Here is a 24,745-nt window from a genome sequence, read left to right as displayed (position 1 = left end):
AAATAATGAATACATAGAGTCTGCTCACATGTGGAGGAAAAGGTGCTCCAGATAAAGAGATTGAAAAGCAAAGGCAAGATGTAGAAGAACAACGAATAATCCACACATCAAGAAAACACATGAGAAATGACGTTCTTGTGGTATGAAACAGGAATGAGAGCATAGCTCTAGGCCACAAATGAAATAAGGGATTTCAAAGCAACCATTTCTCAACATGCCAAAACCTCCCTCCAGACAGGTTTTTTACTTTAATTTTGTTCTTATAAAATAAGGTGTGAAACATCCTTGTTACATTATTCTTAACCACATGAAATTTTGCAGGAGCCACATTTTTTTCTAAATAGATTATCTTTGGAAAGAGCTTAATCTTCAACTTGAATAGGTTCACCATTAGCTGTGCGGACTTCAACATGTTACTTAATCTCCTAGAATTAATTTATTATTTTATTTCCTCTGTAAATTAAAATAAAATTGATTTCCTTTCAGAGGTTAAGTAAAGACCAACTTGTTTTAAATGTATAAGATACTCTAATCTGTCACAAGCACATAGAATGTGCTCAGTAATTCTGAGCTTTTCTCCCAGGTTACGATAGTCATACCCAGTTTAACTCTGTACAGTGGTTTTTCTATTCTTTTTCTTTGTTGTTTCATCAAACACAAAATGTGTGATGAGTTAGAATTTTCCGCTGTGCTCTCAATGTTTTGCCAGTATCTTTTAATTAACACCAACTGCCTAGTTATAACAGCAGAAAAAGATAGGTATTGTCACAGAAAAACAAATCTAGGATACCATTTGTTTGCTAAGAAACATTATTAAAAAGTGATTTTTTAAATAGTTTTTTTTTTAAGTAGGCTCTGTACAGAGTGTGGGGCTTGAACTCACGACCCCAAGATCAAGAGTCGCATGTGCTACTGACTGAGTCAGCCAGGTGCCCCTAAAAGGTGATTTTAAAAGAATAGAATCTCCTCTAATTTTGAACACATTAAAAACTGTATTTGTGTTCACACAGTTTAATCAGTTGTTACTTTTTATATCAAGAACTGATACTTTGAAATTCCTTAAGAAATGCATTGACTAAATATAGTGGGTATATCCATTTCCACTGTACGTGTTGTCTCATTTTGAAAACATTTGTTGATGTTTTGCATAGAAAAGTAGTGTGCAAAGGGTGGTTCTAAACTAAGTGCCTTTTGCTGCTTTCTGAGAACCTAAGTATCAAAGTATCTCACACAAAGCTCGGGAGGAATCAGGTTAAGTATGGAAACCACATATAATCCAAGGGTGAGAGAAAATGCTTTCTAGTCAACCAACCAAATTTAAAGAAAATAAGTCTTTTTTTAATATAAAGTTTAATTAGTTAACATACAGTCCAATATTGGTTTCAGGATATCACTTACCATCAGGGAAAACAAATCTTGAAGAGAGGTTTGTTTTGGTTTTAGAGATTATTTTAAATAATTCATGACTGGATACAATTAAATGTCTATTAATAGTGATAAAAATGAATGTAAAACTCAGGCTTACTCAGTGAGATGTTCAGGATGACTGATACTAACAGAGAGTGCCAGGGAGGGACACCAAATCATAACAAGAAGATGTGCCCAAACTTCTATTCCGATTTCTGCCCCGATTTCTTCCCCCAGACGGTGAAACTGACAACGTGGTTAAATTGATTCAACATAAAATCAGTTACAATTTCTTCCAAAATGTGCTACCAGAATTTATTACTCCCTTCTCTCTCCACATTCAGTACTTCATTCACCCACTGACAAAGCTGGTCAAAGAATCCAACATGATTTTGAGAAGAATTAACGTGGATTTGAGACTTTACCAATAATATATTGAGAAATGACTTGCTGTATCATGCATTATGACAGCTAAACTACTATTACCTGCCAGGGTAATAACATTTATAAATGAGAACAAATGAACAAAAAGCCACACATTTTTTAACTTTTATTTACAAATGAAATATTGGCTAAATTATAGATTGTCATAAAAAGAAAATAATATGAAAAAATACTCTACAAAATAAAACATTTACTCTTTATGAGTAAATACAGACAAAATGAAAAACTGAAACATAGGCTGAAATATCCCACTGAAACACAGACAAAAATGATTATAAAATAAATTCATTTGGAATCAATTAACTACTCCAGGCCTTAGTCTGCAAAGGTACCTAGAGCATTCATTCTATACTAGTCAGAAATCTAGAGGAAAGCCTGAGCCCTGTGACTATAAATAAAGGCAAGATAAGTGAAATGATTCATTATAAGTTTGCCACAGTGATATGTACAATTAGTAGTAACATGTGAACATAGGAACGACTTTATGAGACTTGATTTTAAATAATTTCTGCAAAAATTCTCAACTAATAATAAAGTTTGATTTAGCAAAATTAGATCCTTATGTATGTTATGCTCTACATAGAGCATCTGTAGTAGAATAAGAAAAAGAAAAGAAAAACAACTCAGCTTCAAAAATCTTATGTGTATGCTTTATTTCTGATTTTTACTATGAAAAATCAAGGTCACTATGAAACAGGAACAGTGGAGAAGTAAAGATAAGGTTTCAAAGGACTTTTCTTCAAAATAGGAAGAAAAAAGAAAGAGAAAAGCATGTAAGGACACCAAAAATATATTGATAACAAAGTGATTTTAGTAAAGTGCAACAATCATGAGTGTGTTTGCCGTGCCGGAGAATGATAAATCAGAGACAAATACAGAATTTATAATGATGAAATGAGAACTTGGTAAGAATCAGTCACTAGTGTTTTAACCACCAAAGACGTAAAAAGCCTTAAAATAACTCTATATAAACATTTCGTAGCTTTTAAATTCATCGTAATGTTTGAGAACACTTAACTTCATCTTTTAACATGTAGAGAGAGCTCTGTATCTCTGTGCAGCAATGTGACAGAGCATTTAAAGCACAGAAATGGAAGCAGGCTGCCCGCGTTCTACCCGTGGCTCTGTCACTTAACATTGTATGAGTTTGGGAAAGTTCATCTCTCTTTGCCTCAATTCAGTAGGTAAAATAATACTACTTACATCACAGGATTTTTCTGAAGAGTCAATAGCTTTATAGCTGGAAATTGTTTAGAACAACTGCCCATAGTAAACATTAAAATAGCAATAGATGTTATAATTTTATGTATAGCGATCTGTCCAATGTAATTATTCATATCTAAGATTGATACCAATTTCGTATTCTTTTTTAATCTTTGCTTTATTATAAAATATAACATTCAATAAACTGTAGAAAATATAGACTCTCGTATTAACAAAGTGATATTCAGATTAACAAAGCAACATCCCCATAAATCAAGATAAATGTTCCCAGCACCTCAGAGATCTATATTATAATAGCCCCCTTCTTTGAAATTTGTGTTGCTTTAAAAAAATTATGTCTCGGGCTGCCTGGGTGGCTCAGTCGGTTGAGCGTCCGACTTCAGCTCAGGTCATGATCTCACAGCTTGTGGGTTCAAGCCCTGCGTCAGGCTCGGTGCTGACAGCTCAGAGCCCGGAGCCTGCTTCGGATGCCGTGTCTCCCTCTCTCTCGCTGCCCCTAACCCACTCGCGTCCTGTCTCTGCCTCTCTCAAAAATAAATAAACTTTAAAAAAAAATTATGTCTCCTTTTTCATTACATTTCTCTCCATATACGTATGTGTGTGTGTATGCAGAAAAAAAAACCACAAGTTGATTTTGCCAGTTTTGTAAGTTTTTATAATTGGAATTGCATAGCATGTGTTCTTTTGTGTCTAGCTTCCTTTGTTCAATATAATGTTACAATTATTCTGTGTTGTTGGGGCGACTGAGTGGCTCAGTTGGCTGAGACTGTGACTCTTGATTTCAGTTCAGGTCATGATCCCTGGGTAGTGGGATCCTTGGCCCACGTTGGGCCCCATGCTGAGCATGCAGCCTGCTTAAGATTCTCTCCCTCTCCCTGTGCCTCTTTTCCCCACTTGTTCTCTCTCTCTTTCTTTCTAAATAAATAAATAATTCATTAATTAAAACCACAATTATTCTATGCTGTGCTAATTTAATTGTCTTACTTGCCTCATTTTTGAAGATCTTAAATCTTATTGTTCTGGTCCTAGGGTACATAATCAGAACTGGAATTCCTTGTTCATCAAATATCGCCATCTTCATCAGATTTTGTCAGAACGATTTCCAAAGCAGCACCTGCCGGCAGCGTAGGAGTTTTCCTGCTGCTTTCCTTCCTCTGTAACACTCGATACGGTCAGATTCTAATTTTTACTGATCCGGTGGAGGTATCTCATTGTAATTTTAATTTGTATTTCAGGAGAATTCCTTTTCAGAAACGGACACTTGGAAATCTTTTGTGAGTAACTTTTCCCTTCATAATTTGAAGGAAATTTTGATATACTTTGAATGAGAGTTCTTGGACCGTTATAAGTTACAAATACCTTCCACTCGGTGCCTTGTCATTTCATGATCTTAATGAAATATTTTGATGAATAAAAATTCTGAATTCTAATATAGTCAAATTGGCTAACCTATTTTTCATAGTTTGTGCTTTACGGGTCTTATTTAAGAGATCTTTCCTGGGGCGCCTGGGTGGCTCAGCGGGTTAAGTGTCCAACTCTTGATATAGGCGCAGGTCATGATCTCACGGTTTGTGAGATGGAGCTCCTATGTCAGGCTCTGCACTGACAACACAGAATCTGCTTGGGATTCTCTCTCCCTCTCTCTCTGTCTCTCTGCCCCTCCCCCATGATCTCTTTCAAAAACAAAGAGATCTTTACTCCTAAGAAGTGAAGATATTCTCTTCAGATATTATATTCTAATTTTTTCAATGCTTTTTTTTTTTAAGAAAGAGAAATGAGTGGGGGGAGGGAGGGGCAGAGAGAAAGGGCGACACAGAATCTGAAGCAGGTTTCAGGCTCTGAGCTGTTAGCACAGAAAGCAACGCAGGGCTCAAATCACAAACAGTGAGATCATAACCTGAGCCAAAGTTGGTTGCGTAACCAACTGAGCCACCCAGGTACCCCCAGATATTGTATTCTAAAGTTTCATTCACTTATTTTTCACATTTATGCTTTTCAACCATGTAGGTTTGATTTTTGTATATGATGTGAAGAGGTGATCTAATTTTATTTATTTTTCATATGGATTCCCAATTTTTCCAATACCCTTTGCAATGTCACTTTTGTCTTAAATAAAATGTGTGCGGTTCTGTTTCTGGGTTCTCTGGCTCATTTTGTCTATATGTTTATCTCTGGTTTCCGTAGACACTGTCTTGATTATCACAGGTCTAGAATAAATCCTGATACCTGATAGAGCAAGTTTGTTCAACCTGATCTTCTTTTTCAAAGAGTATCTTCGCTACTTTGGTTCTTTCGTGTTTTTAGGTAAATTTCAGAATCAGGTAATCAACTTCTCCCTCCCATCAGGCCTACCCACCCCCACCCACAACATGGAAAGACAAGGGGAAAAAATGTGGAAGATTTTATTGTTATTGTACTGAATCTATACAACAATTTGGGGGCCTAATAATATGTGTGTCTAAACTGAGCTAAAAATTCAGGCAACTATAATCATAATATTGAATTTTCCAATAGAAAAACATGGACTATTCCTCTCTGTATCTGTATTTAAATACTTTTATTCTTTTTAAAAATATATATATTTAAATATCACTTGGTAAAGTTTAAAGATGTCTTTATAAAAGGCTTGCACATGTTTTTAAAGATTTATTCCAGACTACTTCATATATTTTATGCTATTATAAGTACTACTGAGAATGCTTGCTTATCTCATTGCCTCAACATGTATTGCCACCATGAAAATCCCTTATTAATTTGAACTGCAAAGGATGAAAAATATAAGACTAATTCTTGACCTAACGCAACTATGCTAGAAATACAAAATCAAAAGATAGTTTAAAGAAAAAGTAACTTCGGAAATTAGGAAATATAGTTCTTAAATACACAGTGGAACAAAAATAAATCATGATGGAAATTAAAAGACATTTTAAACTGAATGATTAAAAAATTAAATACTTCAAGTGTGGCTAATGCAGTAATTGAAGATCAATAGATAACCTTCAACACCTGCATTAGAAAAGAACTAAGAAGTAATATTCAAATTACATATCATCTTTCTAAATTTGCAACCTGCCTATTTGTTTACTTGTTTAGTCTATTTTTTGTTTGTTTGCTTCTTTCTATTTTGTTTTTTTTAATTACTTCCTAATAGAATTAATCAAACTAATGCAGACTGAGAGTATGACGCATTTTAAACCAACAAACAGAAAAAACATGTCTAATTATAGCTGGTAATAAGTAAATATCACTATACCTGGTTATATACCTGGTAATAAGTAAAGAGGAAAGTATCCCTTAAAAGATAGCCAGTTCAGTGTGATAAAAGTTCTCTAGCTGAAAGAAAGAAAGAAAAAAAATTGTATTTGCTAATTGGTCATTGGTGTGTCCACTGATTTCTGGGATCCTTTTTTTCTGCTCCTGTTACTCTTAATCTAGAATTTTCTCTCTCGCCCCGATTCCCAACTGCTTCCAGACTTACCTTTTACCACCAGTATATAGAGACAGTCCGTCCATAATTAAATTAATATTTATTTTAATTTCCATCCATAGGAATGCCATCTTTATTTAAATATATAAGCTACAGGGTCGCCTGGGTGGCTCAGTTGGTTAAGCGACCGACTTCGGCTCAGGTCATGATCTCGCGGTCCGTGAGTTCAAGCCCCTCGTCGGGCTCTGTGCTGACAGCTCAGAGCCTGGAGCCTATTTCAGATTCTGTGTCTCCCTCTCTCTGACCCTCCCCCGTTCATGCTCTGTCTCTCTCTGTCTCAAAAATAAATAAACATTAAAAAAAATTTTTTTTAAAAAGTTTAAAAAACAAATATATAAGCTACATATTTTTATATACAAAAAAAATCTTTAGCTGGGGTAATGGCATTGAAAGGTAGCATACCCCATAAAATATGACGTATCTCATTCTTTTTGCCAGTTTTGTTACTCTTGTGATAACAAGAGTATTTCCAAAACTGAGGCACTGTCACCAATAACTGTTTTTAAAGAATAGAGAAACATTGGTTTGTTTTAAAAAAAATTAAAAATAAAAAACTTAAGTTTTCTAAACATTTAAACATTTAAACATTAATAAAATACTTTAGACAGAACATGCATATTGACATTTCCATTAAAACAACCATCTCCTTTGTGATAAAATGTAATGAATTTGTGTAATAGATGCATGTTGCCACTGATACATTCAAAAGGAGTTAAGCTTATTTCATTAAGAAATATTCTTGCACATAGGACATTGGGAATATGAGATCATCACAATTTGAAACCGTCACCATTAGAGGAAGCTGCTTACTCATGTTGTAACGTCAGATAAGAAAAGCATTCTACTTTGTATAGAAAACATAATTATTTGAAGGGTACCTAGGTGGCTCAGTCTGTTAAGGATCCAGCTCTGGCTCAGGTCATGATCTCACTGTTCGTGGGTTCAAGTCCCGCATCAGGCTCTGTGCTGACAGCTCTGTGTTTCTCTCTTGGTCTGCCCCTGCCACACTCACATTCTCTCTCTCTCTTTCTCTCTCTCTCTCTCTCAAAAATAAATAAAACATTAAAAGAAAATATAATTATTTGAAAGTTGACCAAATTATTAAGAAAAATCTTATAATTAATCCATTCAAATATAATTGTCAGGGTGATTGTGAATTTAATTCATCCCTGTAGTAAAGCCTTTAAGTGTATAATGGAGTGCCATAATATGTGTTATTATCCATTACATGTACATGTCTGTGACGTACCTGACAACTCAAGGTGTCATGACACTAATCTCTTGTAGAAACTCCACACACCACTAATCCTTTGCGTAGCCCTTTGGTAAATAAATTACAGACAGTTTCTACCACTTGATTAACAAGAGCCTTAAGTCCTAAAATATACAATCTGCTCTTCAATAATTATTGACAAGACTGCAAAACATTGCTTAAAGTGAACTAATGTCTGGAACAATTTTCATGCAAAAACAGTGCAGTAGGTTTGGGGAGTCAAAACTTATATTTGGATTTTTGACTGCACAGAGTGGTGGGGGTGACAGTGCACCTAATCCCTGTGTTGTTCAAGGATCAACTGTATTTTTCACCTAAATGGTTCCCACTGGTTCCATTTTAAAGTTTTCCTAATGTATAATATATCACCCAGTGCTTATTGATGTGACAGCCAGAAACAGCGAACAAACAACAATCTATGCCATATAAATGTGATATATTTGTACAGGTGAAATCAGATGATTATTTTTTATTAAAAAATCAAATAAGCCATCCAGTGATGGACACATTACTTAATTTCACTAAGCCTCAGTTTCCTCATCTGTAAAGTGAGAAAAATGGGTCATACAATAGAGACGACACTTTCCAACATTAGCAATCTGAATCTCTCTTCTCAGTGCATCTCTAAGGCCTGCAGTTAAGGGTTCTCATATGGAAAGAGAGAAGAAAGAACACCCTGAGTCCCTTCTAGATGAAGAGAAAAGTTCTGATTTAGCCAAGAGCTTCCAGACTCTTTTATACAGTAGCCATAAAGGAAGAAACCTATTGCAATTATCAGGGGCTATTTCACAGAGCATATCGAACCCCCAGCAAGGGCAAAACCGAGATGGGCTTCTGCCTCTCCCTCTTTCTCTCATGAACTTGTCTATGCTCTCTTAAGTCATGTAATCCTGGCACAGACATCGAATGGTTTCCTTTAGCATAATTGTCAAAAGTGTCAAATCTTGTCTTTTAATAACTTGGACCTAGAGAGTTTTAAGCAATAAAATGAATATAAGGTAAGTGTGAATGGTTCCAATTATTGATCATTGTTTGCATCCAGACAATGTATTAGATGCTTTACATACATTTCACTTAATGATTAGAAAACAGCATAAAGTAAATATTCTTATCCCCTTTTGCAGGTGAAAAAACTAAGGTAAGACACTGGCTCGAGGTCCCAAGCACATAAGCACTCACATCCATGACAGCAATGCCGGAGCCTATAGACTGTGGTACCTCCCTATGACTGAGGACACAAACTACAGTTGAGGAAAATTACTGTGAGATATGCAGTGTCACATGGACACAACGCCTCCGTAGGGGCAACATAAACAACTATCCCTTCGCTGCCCTCTCTCAGGATTTTCTCCATGCAGTAGTATGAAGCAGAAAGCTTTCCCTGATGAAGTCAGAACAACAATCACAGCCGATTCATTTTTTTTAATGTTTATTTATTTTGAGAAAGAGAGGGAGAACACACATGCATGAGCAGAGGAGGGTCAGAGAGACAGACAGAAAGAGAATCCAAAGCAGGCCCCATGCTATCAGCACAGAGCCCAATGCAGGGCTTGAACTCACAAACCGTGAGATCATGACCTGAGCCAAAATCAAGAGTTGCATGCTCAACTGACTGAGCTACCCAGTCACCCCACAGCGGATTCATTATTATCTACAATGTCGAGAAGCTCCCTCTAGATAAGAAAAAAAAAAAAAATCACAATTTTTTTGAAAATACATATTTAATGTCAAATTTAGTTTGACATCAACTGTATTTAAGGTAAATTAGTGTTCAAATTTCCTTCTGAGGGGCGCCTGGGTGGCGCAGTCGGTTAAGCGTCTGGCTTCAGCCAGGTCACCATCTCGCGGTCCGGGAGTTCGAGCCCCGCGTCGGGCTCTGGGCTGATGGCTCAGAGCCTGGAGCCTGTTTCCGATTCTGTGTCTCCCTCTCTGCCCCTCCCCCGTTCATGCTCTGTCTCTCTCTGTCCCAAAAATAAATAAACGTTGAAAAAAAATTTTTTTTTAATTTAGGAAACAATGTGCTATTATAGAAGTATACTTAATAGCACAGAAAAAGAATGCCCATTATATATTGATAGGTGGAGAAACAGGTTAAAATATAGAAAGGGATTTTCATTTTTTCATAATTTTAAAAAATATTTTAAAGTTTATTTATTTTGAGAGAGACAAAGACAGTTTGAGTGGGAGAGGGGCAGAAAGAGGAGAGAGAGGATCCCAAGCTGACAGCACAGAGCCCAATGGGACTCAGATTCATGAACCCAGGAGATCATGACCTGAGCTGAAACCAAGAGTCAGACGCTCAACTGACTGAGCCACCCAGGCGCCCCTAGAAAAGGATTTTCTTGTAAAAAAAATACACTATATGAACAAAAATGACTGAAAGATTATATGCCAAAATTTTAATAGTGATTATCTGTGGGAGGTGAGTATAGACTTTTCTTCTTTTTCTTATCTATTTTTCCATATTTCAAAAGGAAATAAGCAAATAATAGCATGGCCAGATTATAGATTACACAGTTACAAAATTGTTTTAAGAGATTTTTAATAATACAAAAGGGAAAATGACTACAAAGAAATGCACCAATATGTTAACAGCACTTAACTCTGTGAAGATCCTATTAGTAGGTTTTTCCTCATTACACATTTCTTCATTTTACAATTATTCCAAAAGGAGAATAAATTATTTTATCTTTGTAATTCATGGATGGTATTTAGAGCATACTTGATTTGTAGCTATTAATTTTTTTAGGAAAATTAGTTTTTCCTTCTCTGAACACAAGATTATCAATGTGTACAATGCTGGATATTGTTAATGAAGCTCTTGCAGGGAAAGGGTCTTAGGACCCCCACCTGACTAAGCCCTGCTAATCAACAATGTACCTGGTATTTTCTCATCTTCCGCACAGAATTTTCTGGAGGTGGCAGACTTCTTTCTCTTAAAATCCTTACTGATCTGTTACCTCCTATCAAAGAGTTTCCAAAGACGTAATAGAAATGATGTAATTTCTGGATTTCTCATTGTCCTCTGGCATCTTAGGATTTAGCTGTAGGAAATAAAAAAAGTATTAAAATATGCTGACAATGCTATTTATGAGTCTCATTCAGAGAACATTCATAAAAATGATTTTGACAGATACCGTTACAACTCATATTACCCTAATTATAAACATGTTAGAGATTGAGATATAGAAACTGAAATTATTTGAGCCATATTTAAATATCTTGGAAGGATCTAAATCAGCATCTGTTATTTGTATTTTCACTTTATTACAATCAGCAAGGCATTATGGGTATATCCCATAGAATGAGTCCATGGTGAGCTTATGCCCTTCTTTTCTTCCAGGGCATCAAAACCACCAGAGAAAACACCAGCTCCTTGGCATTGTTGATGACAAGTGGCATAAACTCAAGAACAAAGTACATGAACAGTCTGTTAAGAGCATTGGATTTAGAAACAGAATCTCTGAAAACCACCCCAGAATTAAGGCAGAAATAACTGACTAAAAGAATTTAATCAAATTCCAGGTACTATCATAGAATGGACTCTGGAAACAAGGCATTATCAATTTTCAGAACCACTCTTTGTCTGCAGCAATACTGCACACAACCAAAAGGACTATATCCTTTTTCCATATCGATGTCAAAGCAGTTCTTTAAAAATGTAAACCTGATCATGTCTCTCATGTGGTTTGAACATTTCAGTGGCTTCCTGTTGCTCTTCGGTCATTCAAAATCCTCATTAAGGCCTACAGAAACCTGCATGATCCAGACTCATCTCACATCACTCTCTGTACCCCGAGCTCATTGACCACTTCCTGTCATGGTGTCCCTCTCCTGCCCCACCCCTCGCTACCACACACCCAACTAATCAGCTTCATCTTTCAGATGTGGCTTGAAAATGCCCCAGTCCTTCTAGCCAACCCTCTTCACACCCTTTGCATTAAATTGTAGTATTCATAATTTTAAAGAAGTATCTCTGTATTGGTTTGTTTAATATCTGCTTTGCTAGACTGTGAGCACTGCAAGGGCAAGAATGTATCTTTCATGTTCCCTGTTGTATTCCCAGAACCCAACACAAAGCTGGGCACATAGTAGGTCTCAATGTGTAGGTTAGATGTTGAATGAGTGTGTCAGAGACCTGCAATTCCAAGCTGGCTGCCACTTCCCAAGCTATAAGAAATCCTAATTGGGTGCAACTGATTTTTAATTTTTCCTACACTGATTTTCCTGCACCAGTTTGAAATCCAAGAAGATAACAAGATGACACAACTATACTGGCCCATGATAACTTACTGACAAAATAATTATTAGATTATTTGAACATTTGAAACTTATTCCACTTAATAAATACCATTACTAGACAATATTTTAGAGCAAATAACTAATGTAATTAGAAATTGGGACAATGAAGGCATTGGTCTTATATAGTAATACAACAGGAATTTTTCACCAAGAAAAACAAAGAACTAAAAGGAAATTTAGTTCTAACATGTAAAGTAATTTGTTGTAGCAATCTAAGAAAAATAAAAAGCTAACGATCTCACCTAAGCAAAACAGTTTTTACTCTAATAGATCGATTGAAATTTCATTTTTCATACTATAGAAACTAGGTTCTTCCCAGTTCTGCTGTGAAAGGTGCTGGGACTGTGTATGGTGGCAGAGAGAGAGAAGAAGAGTATAAATTAGACTTCATTAAGTCAGATGAGTCATTCTTTTCTTATACATATAATTCTATAATAAATAAGAATGGTGAAAATGTTTACTAGAAATTATTTATATTTACCACCACTGTTGAGCTTAGTCCTTTCAAAATCATCACTGAGAGGTCTAGAGGAATTCCAGTGTGCAAGTTAACCAAATTCTTCCTTCTTAAAAAAAGATAGAGGCACCTGGGTGCCTTAGTCAGGTAAGCACCTGGCTCTTGATACAGGTTCAGGTCATGATCTCACGATCATGAGATCAGGCCTGCATTGGGCTCCACAGTGAGCATAGAGCCTGCTTGTGATTCTCTCTCCTTCTCTATATGCCCCTCCCCCCCCGAAATAAATAAATAAAAACTTTAAAAGAAAAAGAGAATAAAATTAGCTGGGTCATCACTGAGGGAAAAAAACCAAAAAGCATACAGTATAACACACATGTAATTTTTTTTAGTCTAATCTATGAACTTATTTAATGGGTCTCTATCCTTAATTTTATAATTATGAATAATTTATAATTATTAAAAAGCAAAACATGTTTTTAAAAAACTTAATGCACCTCTTGAAGAAATAAGAAGTGGCCAGAATATTTGTAGAATTGTCTCTGTGGTAATAAAAGCACGTATTAAGAATTTATTTGTGTGTGGGACTGAAGTAGGTACCAAATAATGTTGAGGAGTATATAGCCCCACCCATAAAATATCATATTTCTGACACTGAGAGACCCTTCTTGATTATTTTAGCTTGCTTATTGGTGGGAGTTTGTGTGTGTGTGTTTGTAAAATATTTCAAGCACAGAGAAAAGATTAGAGAATAAATGATACCTGTGAACCTACTATTCACTCATTCCAAGCTATTTATTGAATGCCTGCTATGTGCCATGTACTCTTCCAGACTCCGAATACGTCAGTGAACAAAACAGATTAAAAAAAATTTTTAATGTCTCTGTGAAGTTTATTTACTAACAAAAACTTACAGAAGACAAAGAAATATAAAGACAAAATATATTCTATTCCAGATGATAAAGCGTGAAGGAAAAAAAATAAAGCAGGGAGATAGGATAGTGAGTTCTGGGAGGCACAGATGGTATCCTTCTAAGCAAGATGGTCAGGAAAAGCCTTGCTAAGAAAGTATTTGAGCAATGGGTTAAAGGTTGTTTGAATCAGAACATTTCGGACAAATATAGCAGCAAGTAGAAAGGCTGAGAGGTGGAAGAGCAACTGTTGTTTTCAAGAAATGCAACGGCCAAGACATGGAAAAAACTTAAGTGTCCATCAACAGATGAACGAAAAAGAAAATGCAGCACATACATACAGTAGAATATTACTCAGTCATAAAAAAGAAGGAAATCCTGCCATTTGTGACAACATGGTTAGACCCTGAGACTAATATGATCAGTGAAATAAGCCAGACAAAGACAAAAACAAAAAACAAACAAAAAACAAGCTCATAGAAACAGAGCAGAATGGTGGTTGCTGGGGGGGCTAAGGGATGGAAAAAGTGGAAAGATGTTGGTCAAAGTGTACAAACTTCTAGATTTAAGATGAATATGTTCTGGGGATCTAACATACGTCTTGGTAACTACAGTTAACAATACTGTATTGTATACTCGAAAGTAGTTAGAAGAGTAGGTCTTAAAGACTCTCACCACAAAAGGTAATTACGAGGTGATAGATGTGTTAACTAACTTATTACAGTGATCCTTTTGCAATATATACGTGCATCCCATCATCAGGTTTTACACCTAAAACTTGTACAAAGTCATATGTCAATTATATCCTAAGAAGCTTGGGAGTGGGGGTGGAGGTGGGGACAAAACAGAAAGGAGGCCAGCATGGACAGAGCCAGAGACCTTGGGAGAGATTAGTAGGAAATGAGGCCTAAGAAGTAAAGGAGAGTAGGCTGGAGCATAGAGAGCAAAAGATCCCAGTGGTCCTTTTGTTCTGACTGACTTGAAACTCCTTGGAAGGCTTTGAGCAAAGGAGAGAAATAATCTGATTTTCCTTCTATGGCACTACTCTGGCTGCTGTGTTGAGAGCATAGTGAAGGAGACCAAGGCAGAAGTAAGAGGCCAATTAGGGGCTACTGCAATAATCAAGAAATGATGGTAGATTGTACAGGATATGAAGGGTAGGCAAAAGCAAGAAAAGGAAATACTCTGTGTGAATTTTGGGGGAGGAGAAATGAGGTTGGCTGAAAGACTGGGTGTGGTATGCGAAATATAAGAAGGACTCAAGGATGATTCCAAGAATTCTGTCCTGAGAAACTGGAAGAAAAGAGAAGATGAAGATAGAAAACACTGAGGGATGACCAGTTTCCCACAAGAAGTTCACGAGTTTGGCATTTACACATTGAGTGTGGGATGTCTATGCGATATCCAATTAAAATCAGGAGTTCAAGGGGCGCCTGGGGAGATTTTGACTCCGGTCATGAGTGAGCAGTTCATGGGTTCGAGCCCCGTGCCGGTTCAGTGCTGGCAGTGCAGAGCCTGCTTTGGATTCTCTCTCTCTGCCCCTCCCAAGCTCATGCTCTCTTGCTCTCTCTAAAAATAAATAAATAAACTTAAAAAAAATTAAAAGAATCAGGAGTTCAAAAGTCTGAGTCAACAATTTGGGGAATTTATAGCAAAAAATCTGGAGATATGAATTCAAGACTTGCTGATATGACAGCAAAAAAAAAAAAAAGATACTTAAACCATGACATTAGGTGACCCATGGGATGACCACTGGCTTTGTCAAATGCTAATAGTTTTCTAGGTTTACTTCAGATCTTCTTTGTTTTAAAGAAATAAATATTGCAGATATATTTTAAGCCTCCTAGTTACCTCTGAGAAACCCTTTCTTCTCTCTTCTAAAAAGGAATTGCCATCTTGTATTTATCATGTCCGTGCATATTTATATATCGCTGCTAAATAGACTGCACATAAATGGCATCATAACAGGTACATTATTCTCTAAATTTCCGTGTGGCATTAACCATATGATTTTGAGATTCATACATTTGATATCTGTGTGCAGTTATTTATCTTTACTGTGCAGTGTTTCACTGTATTAATTTCCCACAATTTTCTTCTCATTACCCTCCTGCTGGATATCTAGTTTACTTCAACAAAGAATGCTGCAACGATTATTAGTGCAACTTTTCCTTATTTAAATATACACGAGTTTCTCTAGTTAAACTGCAGGTTGTAGAGAATGCACATCTTTACACTAGGTTTTACCAATTTCTATTCCCAGGTCAATGTTTAAACAATGTTTTTATTGCTTCCCTACATTGTTTCCATTGCCACACATCCTTGGCATCACTAAGTCAGAACTTTTACTAAAATGAAGGATGTTGAATAACAGCCAAATGTAATTGTAATCTTAATTAAATTTAATTTCCTTGATTAACAATGAAGCTAAACATCTTTTCACAGTTTTACTGGCTATTACCACACTTGCTCTTCTATTAATTAACTGTTTCTATTCTTTTGCCCCTTTTCTTCTGTCTCATTCACCATTTTCTTATGAATTTTAGGAATTCTTTGCACTAAGTCCTTTATAGTAATCTCATGCTGACTATATACAATTTTAATATCTCCTAATTTTTTGTATTAAATTATTTAATATTAATAATGTCAAATGTATCACATTTTTCTTAATGATGAAAATTTTATATAGCATTTGAATGCTGTGAATACCTCTACCCTGAGGTCATAAAAATATTTTCCTATATTTTCTTCCACTAATGCAACTATTGTCTTTCACACTTAGATTTCTATCAACTTAAAACTTATTTTGTTACATGGTGTCATGTAGGAATATACTTTCATTTTTAAAAAGAAAAGATGTACTATTTGCAAAATAATGTGTTATTTTCACAGTGATTAATTCTGTCATGTCTGCCATATATATGCAACTGATAGGATTGAGTTTGCTTCCAAATGCACCAATCTCCTTGTGAAACCACTAATGTCCACACTGTCTCTGCACCATGCACATTTCAGCCTTCCTTGTCTCATCACCATTAACTGCTTGAAAGACCCATTCCCTAGAATAATGGTTAATATTTGGACTACCTAAACCACCTTTAAAACTAGTTCCATGAGGACGGACTTCTCTGTTCATCTCATTCTTCACCCAACATTTACACTTACAAGGTTACCATCCATTATTACCAGACTCTAATGTTCCTATGACTCTACTTCTATAACCTCACTAAACCTTTCACCGTATCTTCTAGACTTTGGAGACTGCCATCAGTAATTCCTTCTATGCATAAATTATTCTTTGAATATTCCCTTTGCCTAACTTTTCTTGACTAAAATCTGACTCTTGGGGCACCTGTGTGGCTCACTTCGTTAAGCATCAACTTTGGCTCAGGTCATGGTCTCATGGTTCATGGGTTTGAGCCCCGCGTTGGACTCTGTGCTGACAGCTCAGAGCTTGGACAGCTTCAGATTCTGTGCCTCCCTCTCTCTCTGCCTCTTCCCTGCTCACTGTCTGTGTCTCTCTCTCTCTCACTCTCCCCAAAAATAAATAAACACTAATTTTTTTTTTAAACCTGACTCTTCCCTGGGGAACTGCTTGCTTCCTTTGCTTCTTCTTCAAGCCTGGCTAGTTTTTCTTCTAATTTTTTTTTTAAACCTGACTCTTCCCTGGGGAACTGCTTGCTTCCTTTGCTTCTTCTTCAAGTCTGGCTAGTTTTTCTTCATTTCCTCCCTTACTATTGGGCCCAGAGGCAATTTAATCCACTCCTTTCTCCTCCTTTCTGTTTTAGGACTGCTATTTCCCTTTCCATTTCATTGAAATATATGCCTCTGATAATTCCCAATACGTTTGGCAAATAAAAATGTAGGACACATTTGAATTTCAGATAAAGAGTGGATACATTTTAGCATAAATATCTCTCATACAGCCTTACTCCAGTGTCGACTCCAACAACTCTTCCTTGCTGAATTATCCTCCTCACTACTCCCTTTCTTTCACTAAAGATATAAACCTAACTTAATGTCTTTCTCTTATTTTTTTCTCTCATTGTTCCTGATGATTTCAAGATGCACACTGATGATTCATTTCACATCCAGCTTTTAAATTCTATATCTTGGCTACCACCATGCCTCAGCCACTCACTCCCTTTAATTACACCCTTAACTTCTCATACCCATTATTGAGAATAAAGGTAAAAGAAATATCTCTATATGTGAGGGATGAAGGAAAGTTGTTTAAAGAAATTTTTAATGTTTTTAAAATCATAATAATCAATTTTGTATAAAGTAAAATTCACCAAAATTGTGATTAAAACTTATCTTCCAATGTGAATTTTAATCATGCATGTACAATATATACAATAAATCCAGCTCATTATACCCAGTGATATGTAAGATAAATATCACAAACAAGGCAGTTTTTCTACAAAACTTGCTTAGAAAAGGTAGTTCTGACAAAATATCTCCAGCATAATCTTGTATAATTTCACCTTTCAGGGAAATGAGTTCTGATTTATCATTTTCTTGATTTTATACTGGTAGTACTTAGAAATACAATTAATATTTGAACACAAAACTCTAATAATAATTTACCATTGTGATGCAAGTGTTTCTTAGATTTTTTTTAATTTTTTTTTTTTTTTTTTTTTTTTTGAGATATAGAGCAAGCACGGGGCAAGGACAGAGAGAGAAAAGGGAGAGAAAGTCCCAAGCAGGCTCCATGTTATCAGTGTAGAGCCCAACACAGGGTTTGATCTCACAAAGGTGCCCCACGATGCATGTGTTTCTAAAAGAACAAAGTTGGGGTTCCTGGGTGGCTCAGTCAGTTAAGCATCCAACTTCAGCCCAGGTCATGATCTCTCGGTTTGTGGGTTCGAGCCCTGCATCGGGCTCTGTGCTGAGAGTTCAGAGCCTGGAGCCCGCTTCTGATTCTGTGTCTCCCTCTCTCTCTCCCTCTCCCCCACTCATGCTCTGTCTCTCTCTGTCTCAAAAATAAATAAACGTTAAAAAATTTTTTAAATAGGGGCGCCTGGGTGGCGCAGTCGGTTAAGCGTCCGACTTCAGCCAGGTCACGATCTCGCGGTCCGTGAGTTCGAGCCCCGCGTCGGGCTATGGGCTGACAGCTCAGAGCCTGGAGCCTGTTTCGGATTCTGTGTCTCCCTCTCTCTCTGCCCCTCCCCCGTTCATGCTCTGTCTCTCTCTGTCCCAAAAATAAATAAATGTTGGAAAAAAAAAATTTAAAAAAAAAAAAATTTTTTTTAAATAAATAAATAAATAAAATGGTGGAGGATGGTTATCCATCAAAGGTATGTCTACTATGTATTTATTTAGCAGCAATAAAAGGAGGGTGATAAAGCTTCGTATTGTCACAACTGTTTCAATATGGAAGACTAGGACTGAGTAGGAGATATAATCTGTATACTAGCAGAAACAAACAAAAAAACAAACAAAAATTTGGGTTTGTATCCCAACTCTGCCATCAATTAGCTGTTTGACTCCTATTCATCTATAAAGCAGAACAACAAGACCATCTAACGTGCCAAATGGCTGTAAAGATTAATGATAATGTGAATAAAGTATCTGGTATTAACATATAATAAAGACTCAATAAAAGTTAAGGTTATTAATAGTAACATCACCATTATTATTGGTCTTCTTAACAGAAAAAAATGGGTTCTGAGCAACAGAGTACATGTATCTTAATCACCACCATAATTGCTGCCTCCAGTAACACTCCTCCCCAACAGCTTTTATAAAAGCCAATCTCCTGTGGGATGTTACCACCTATGTCTTGAAACTGGCCTATGAAATTTCAGCATCAATGATAATCAGCTGACTCAAGAATAAAATGATATTTATTGTTTGGTCAGGGAATAAACAGGTGACAAGATCACCACAGGAAAAAAATCTTAACTTGTTTTGAAAAGAACCTTACATGCTTTCATTAGAATATGATCAATATAGTTACCTCAATGCTTATTGATCAAACATGTAACAAACACATATTATCTGTTTAATGATGAGAGTACACCTATGGCTCATATTCATAAGCACTGTCACATGTTTAAAAGTAAAATTAGATACTAATTTTTGAAAAAATGAAAGAAGAAAGAAAGAAAGAAGAAGAAAGAAAAAAGAAAAGGAGGGCTGGAATCCGGAGGGAGGAAGGAAGGAAAGAAGGAAGGAAGAAAAAGAATCTCACCTGTGTGTTATGATTTTTGGTGCATGTATTTAAGCTTTCATGGTCTTGTGCATCATATAAGATTTTTTTACACAGTTTTGGTATCACAGAGCATGAAACAGCATGACACTTATGTCAGCTCCTTCTGGCCAGAGACTCTGAAGCAAGGAAAAAGTTTGATGTATCTGCAATAAAATATATCTTAAAGTCCTAGTGATTACAAGACATGGTATTCAAAGCTTAAGTGATATTTAATCCTAGAAAAAGGAGTTTTTTCCCAGTAAAAATATCAATATTAAAATTTAATCTTTAAAAAATTTTAAAGAAAATTTTGAAGAAATGCCTAAGAAGTGAACAGTTGGAAAATGTTTAATGGAAATGAGAATGCACTGCATTTAACTAGATTCTAAGTGCCATTTTAATATTAACAATTTCTCCTCCTGATCTGTATACTCACTAACAAATCTGGATAAGCCATGCCCAGTTTGCAAGTCTCTGAATGATTAACCTATAAATTCTTTAGTGCTATCAGGTCAGATATTTTTCAGTGGCCACTGAAGCAAATGAGATAAATACCATGAATTTACCCAATGTTCAACAGCTATCTTCTTGTGGGTTGGTAATTATGAACTACTACTACTAAAAATTATTATCACTACAATGTCTGTACTTTGGGGAAAGTTGGAAAAGAGCAAGAAATTGAAAAGTTCAGCAAGATAACGAGACTATAATAGAGGGAGGTAGCCATACAGACTTAAGACAGTTTGCTCAGTCTTTGGCAGGGTATCACAGTCTCAGCCAAAAACTTTGCTTCTCCTAAAAACTTAAGAGTCAATTAGACATATCACTTAACATCATTCATTCATTATAAAATGTTTTTTTAGTGTCTACATATTATGTAGGGTTTATAGGAATTTTATTCTAAGCTTGATTAACACATTTCCATAGAGTTTTGAGTAGAGTGGTAACAAGACATTATATTTATGCTTTTAAAAGATCACTCTGATTACTGTCTAGAAAGTAAATCATAGGAGATCAAGAACAGAAGCAGAAATACAAGTAGGTTAATGTATGTTAGCCTACTGCATTTGTCCATGCATGAGATGACAGAGTCTTAAAGTCACAGTAATGGAGATGGTGAAAAGGTGGCAGGTGCAAGATACATAGTGACAGGATTTACTGGTGGATGGCATGTGGGGTATGAGGAAAAGAGTGAAGTCAAGGACACCTCCAAGGTGTTTGTCTAGATAGCTATAAGAATAGAGATGCCATTAACTGACATGGGGAACACTTCAATGGAATCGGTTTTGGGTAAGGGTCTGTTTAAGCCACGGTAAGCTTGTAGTGCCTATTAAAATCCACATGGAGATGTCTGATATAGGAGAAACTAAGTATATTGCTTGTAAGCATATTGACTCCAGAGTCATATGACCCTGACTGCATCATCCCATCATACCTACTCTTCCAAAAAGAATGATCTGTTGAAAGGAAAACAATGTCAGATAGTATGTTTCAAGAAACCGGAAGGGTAAAATAACCATTGACTTAGGTCATATTCTTCATGAGAGATTACCAAAGAACCAATTGTTTAAGTTCAATTTACTAGCTGCATAGATATTTTTCCTCTTCAGAATACTGGAATAGTCCTGTCTTCTTGGGATAAAATTCCTTGTGGTCATCCATATATTTTGAGATCTTATAATTATCATAGTCATTGTCTTCAATTTTACTGTGTATTTTATACTAAGTGGTTTTTTGGGTTGTTTTTTTTTGTTTGTTTGTTTTTTGCAGAAAATGATTAGGGTCTTGTAATCAATAAATTTAGCAAGATTCTTTCTACCACAGAGCTATGTGCCTTGATGGAGAACACATCCCAAAGATGTAAGTTTATGTAATCAGTAAGAACATGAAAGCCAGGAAGGAAATGTCTGTCTTCTAGATGGAACAAATCATTAAAAGTATATTACCAAATGCTGAACTTTAGTAATTCAAAATAAATGTGTTATTACCTGTTTCTGCATGTCTCCCAAGTTTAGTTTCAAATAACCATACAGAACTATTTCTATTTCCTGTGACTTCTGGAAATAATCTATTATGTAGGCAAACAAGGCATGTTGCAGTTGTTTCTCATTCTCAAAAATGAAACACACAAGTAAATCTTCTGGTTCAAATAAAAATGCATATTACAGGGGCGCCTGGTGGCGCAGTCGGTTGGGCGTCCGACTTCAGCCAGGTCACGATCTCGCGGTCCGTGAGTTCGAGCCCCGCGTCGGGCTCTGGGCTGATGGCTCGGAGCCTGGAGCCTGTTTCCGGTTCTGTGCCTCCCTCTCTCTCTGCCCCTCCCCCGTTCATGCTCTGTCTCTCTCTGTCCCAAAAATAAATTAAAAAAAAAAATGCATATTACAAACCTCTAGTTAAAATAAATATGAGGTGGAAAGTAATGTTCATGATCATTTGGCTGCAGAAAAAAGAATCAGTTAATTCAAGTTAAAATAGACTTTCACCCCTTTTGCTTGGACTGTTCGTTGCTGGGATTATTCACATATAAGAAGAAAATTTTAAATGCATTTATTTCTAACAAAACCAGCCATTAAGAAATTACTGGTCTTAGTAGTAGTATAATTGCTTTATATTTCCCCACACTGGCCTCTTATGTATTAAGAAAGAAAAGGGGGATGGTGAAGAAAGGAGAGACTGAAGACTTAAACTATTGGTTATCTGGTTAATTTTTCACATATTATATTTTTCATCTCTTCTGGGAGATTTACCCTAACTTAACCATTTCAAAAAAACGTTGGTGAACATAACAACTTGAGGCACAGTATCCATGAATTGGGTTTTTTCCCCATAGTATCCATGAATTCTAAGGACATCTGACTCTATTCCCAAAGGCTGTAAAATATTTATTTTCTTCTAAAAAGCATGAATAATAAAAACATTTAAAAAGTCTGTTTGACAAGGTGTTATACCCCTTTCAGAGACAATTAAGAAATAAGGATAATATTCTGTAAGAAATATCTCCCATTCTGGTGACAGACAATTGGAAAATTCTGTATGAATACTGACATCAGTGCTGTGTCCTAAATGTTGAATCAACGTAATACCAAGTGCCAGAAGTTCAGGGTAATTAAAATATATTTTTTCTGCATCCTGCAGGAAAAGAAAGTCAATGTTAATCTTAGAGATAAAAATACAGTAATCAGTGATTTTTCTAAAGATTACAATTGTGTACAATTGTCATATTAAAATAATACAAACAGTTAAGAATTTCAATATGTTAAAATATATTTTTCTGCTATATATATTTTTCTATAGAAATGTTAGATAAATACTCATTAGCTAATTTCCTATTGATAATACTTGTTATTATTCCTATTAGTAGAGATTTTAATTGTAATCTAAAGAAGCAAAATATCTAGAAAAGCAATAATTGATGAAATTTTAAAATTATTGAATATTTTTTCTCACGTTCTACGAGAGGAGAATTTCATAGGCTTTACAAAATAAATTTAATTGTTACCTTAAAAAGTCTATTATAAATTTGGCTTCTTTTGAATGAAATCATGCAGTAATTTTCCACAATATAGAAATAAAGATTTTGCCCTTTCTAGAAGTTGACATTGAAAGCACAAGTGATGAATAATGAATTTCCACAATCAAAAAAATTCAAGACTCAACAAACTTTAAGCAAATCTTACTATGATGAATAAAAATACAAAATACATAACACAATTATAAAACTAATAGCAGCTTAAAAGAAATTCCACAGTTCAATTGGTTATACAAACTTTCTTCTAACCTAAGAAAAAAATGTAAAGAACTAACCACAGTCAAGGAGACAAGATGGCAGAGCAACATGAATATTCTCTGCTTCTCTCATCCCTGAAATGTGACTACATTAGCAACAAACTATTTTCCACACCTAGAAAATTTATCTGAGGATTAACACAAAAATCTGCATAACTTGAGCCATAGAACTCTACAGGTATGTGCCATGGAGAGGTGAACTGGGGGAGAGAGAAGCCGTGGAGGGTAGGGAGTTGTTTTTGTTTGCAGAGAGAGGACAGAGATGGGGAGAGAGTACAGGAAAAGCACTCCCCCTGAAAGCAGCTAGAGAGAAAGAGAAAGAGTGGAGAGGGTTTCAATACCATTAGGACTCTATAAACAGGGGAGTGCAGAGTAAGAAATTCTGCAGCTCGATACCAGGCAGTCCTCCGGTGGGAAGAGCAAATCCCCAGGAGCAGATAGCAAGGTCCGAGGGGTCCTCCGGTCACATGGGGAGAGGCAGTTCCCCTGCTGGGAGGCCATTTGGTAGAGACCCTGAGGCCTTCCCATGGGAAAAGGTCCCATGGACACTGGAGAGCAGCCATGTTTGCTGGTGTTGGAACGAGGACTCTAGGGTGTGGTGAAACATGGCACCAGTTGTGTGTTGTGATTTGCCATCATGATCACATGAATTTTTCTGGGGTGGCCTGGCACCCAGACACAGTCTCTGAGCCTCTGCAGCAGTGCGGTCATGCAAATGTTCCCCAGGAGCAAGCCAGTACCTGGACATTGCTCAGGAAGACCCTCCCCCAGAAGTCAGAGTGGGCCCAAGCCACAGGCCCTAAGAAGTGAATGGTTTGGAAACACAGCCCCATCTGAGATAAAATTCAGGAGAGAGGCGATGACTAGCAGGCTGACAGCTTGGTCACGGACAGTGTAGAAACAGGGAGTGGATGGAGGCCAGGGACAAAGGGGTGCCTGATGGCGAGTTGGTGAGAGCACAGAGTTCAGATGCTAGAGACTGGGAAGCTGGGTGACACCATTTTTGCCTCTCCCACACCTGCATGTACACACACATGAAGGCCACACTGATCCACCCCAATAAACTGAGCAGCACCATCTAGTGGAGAACAGAGCCATTATACCAAGCCCCATCCAACTGTGCCAACCAAGCACTGGAGAATGACCACATGTCTCTCCACCTGCTTAGTATATGGACTATAAAGTGCTTCACAGTTTGACTTCTAGAGGAAACAATGTAATTGCATTCAGATTTCATTCTGTTCTCTGGTCCATT

At 36.3% G+C, this 24,745-nt stretch overlaps 1 pseudogene; it reads right to left on the bottom strand.

Annotated features, from left to right (window-relative positions):
• LOC147581664 (putative ATP-dependent RNA helicase DDX60) overlaps nt 1-24,053 on the bottom strand; it is a 60,240-nt pseudogene extending 36,187 nt beyond the window's left edge.
• Between the last annotated feature and the right edge of the window lie 692 nt (nt 24,054-24,745).

This window comes from Puma concolor, chromosome B1, assembly GCF_028749965.1.
Source record: "Puma concolor isolate L17-30 chromosome B1, mPumCon1.1.hap2, whole genome shotgun sequence".
NCBI classification, from domain to species: domain Eukaryota; kingdom Metazoa; phylum Chordata; class Mammalia; order Carnivora; family Felidae; genus Puma; species Puma concolor.
Note: the sequence above shows the minus strand (reverse complement) of the source record. Positions and strands in the feature narration are given on the sequence as shown.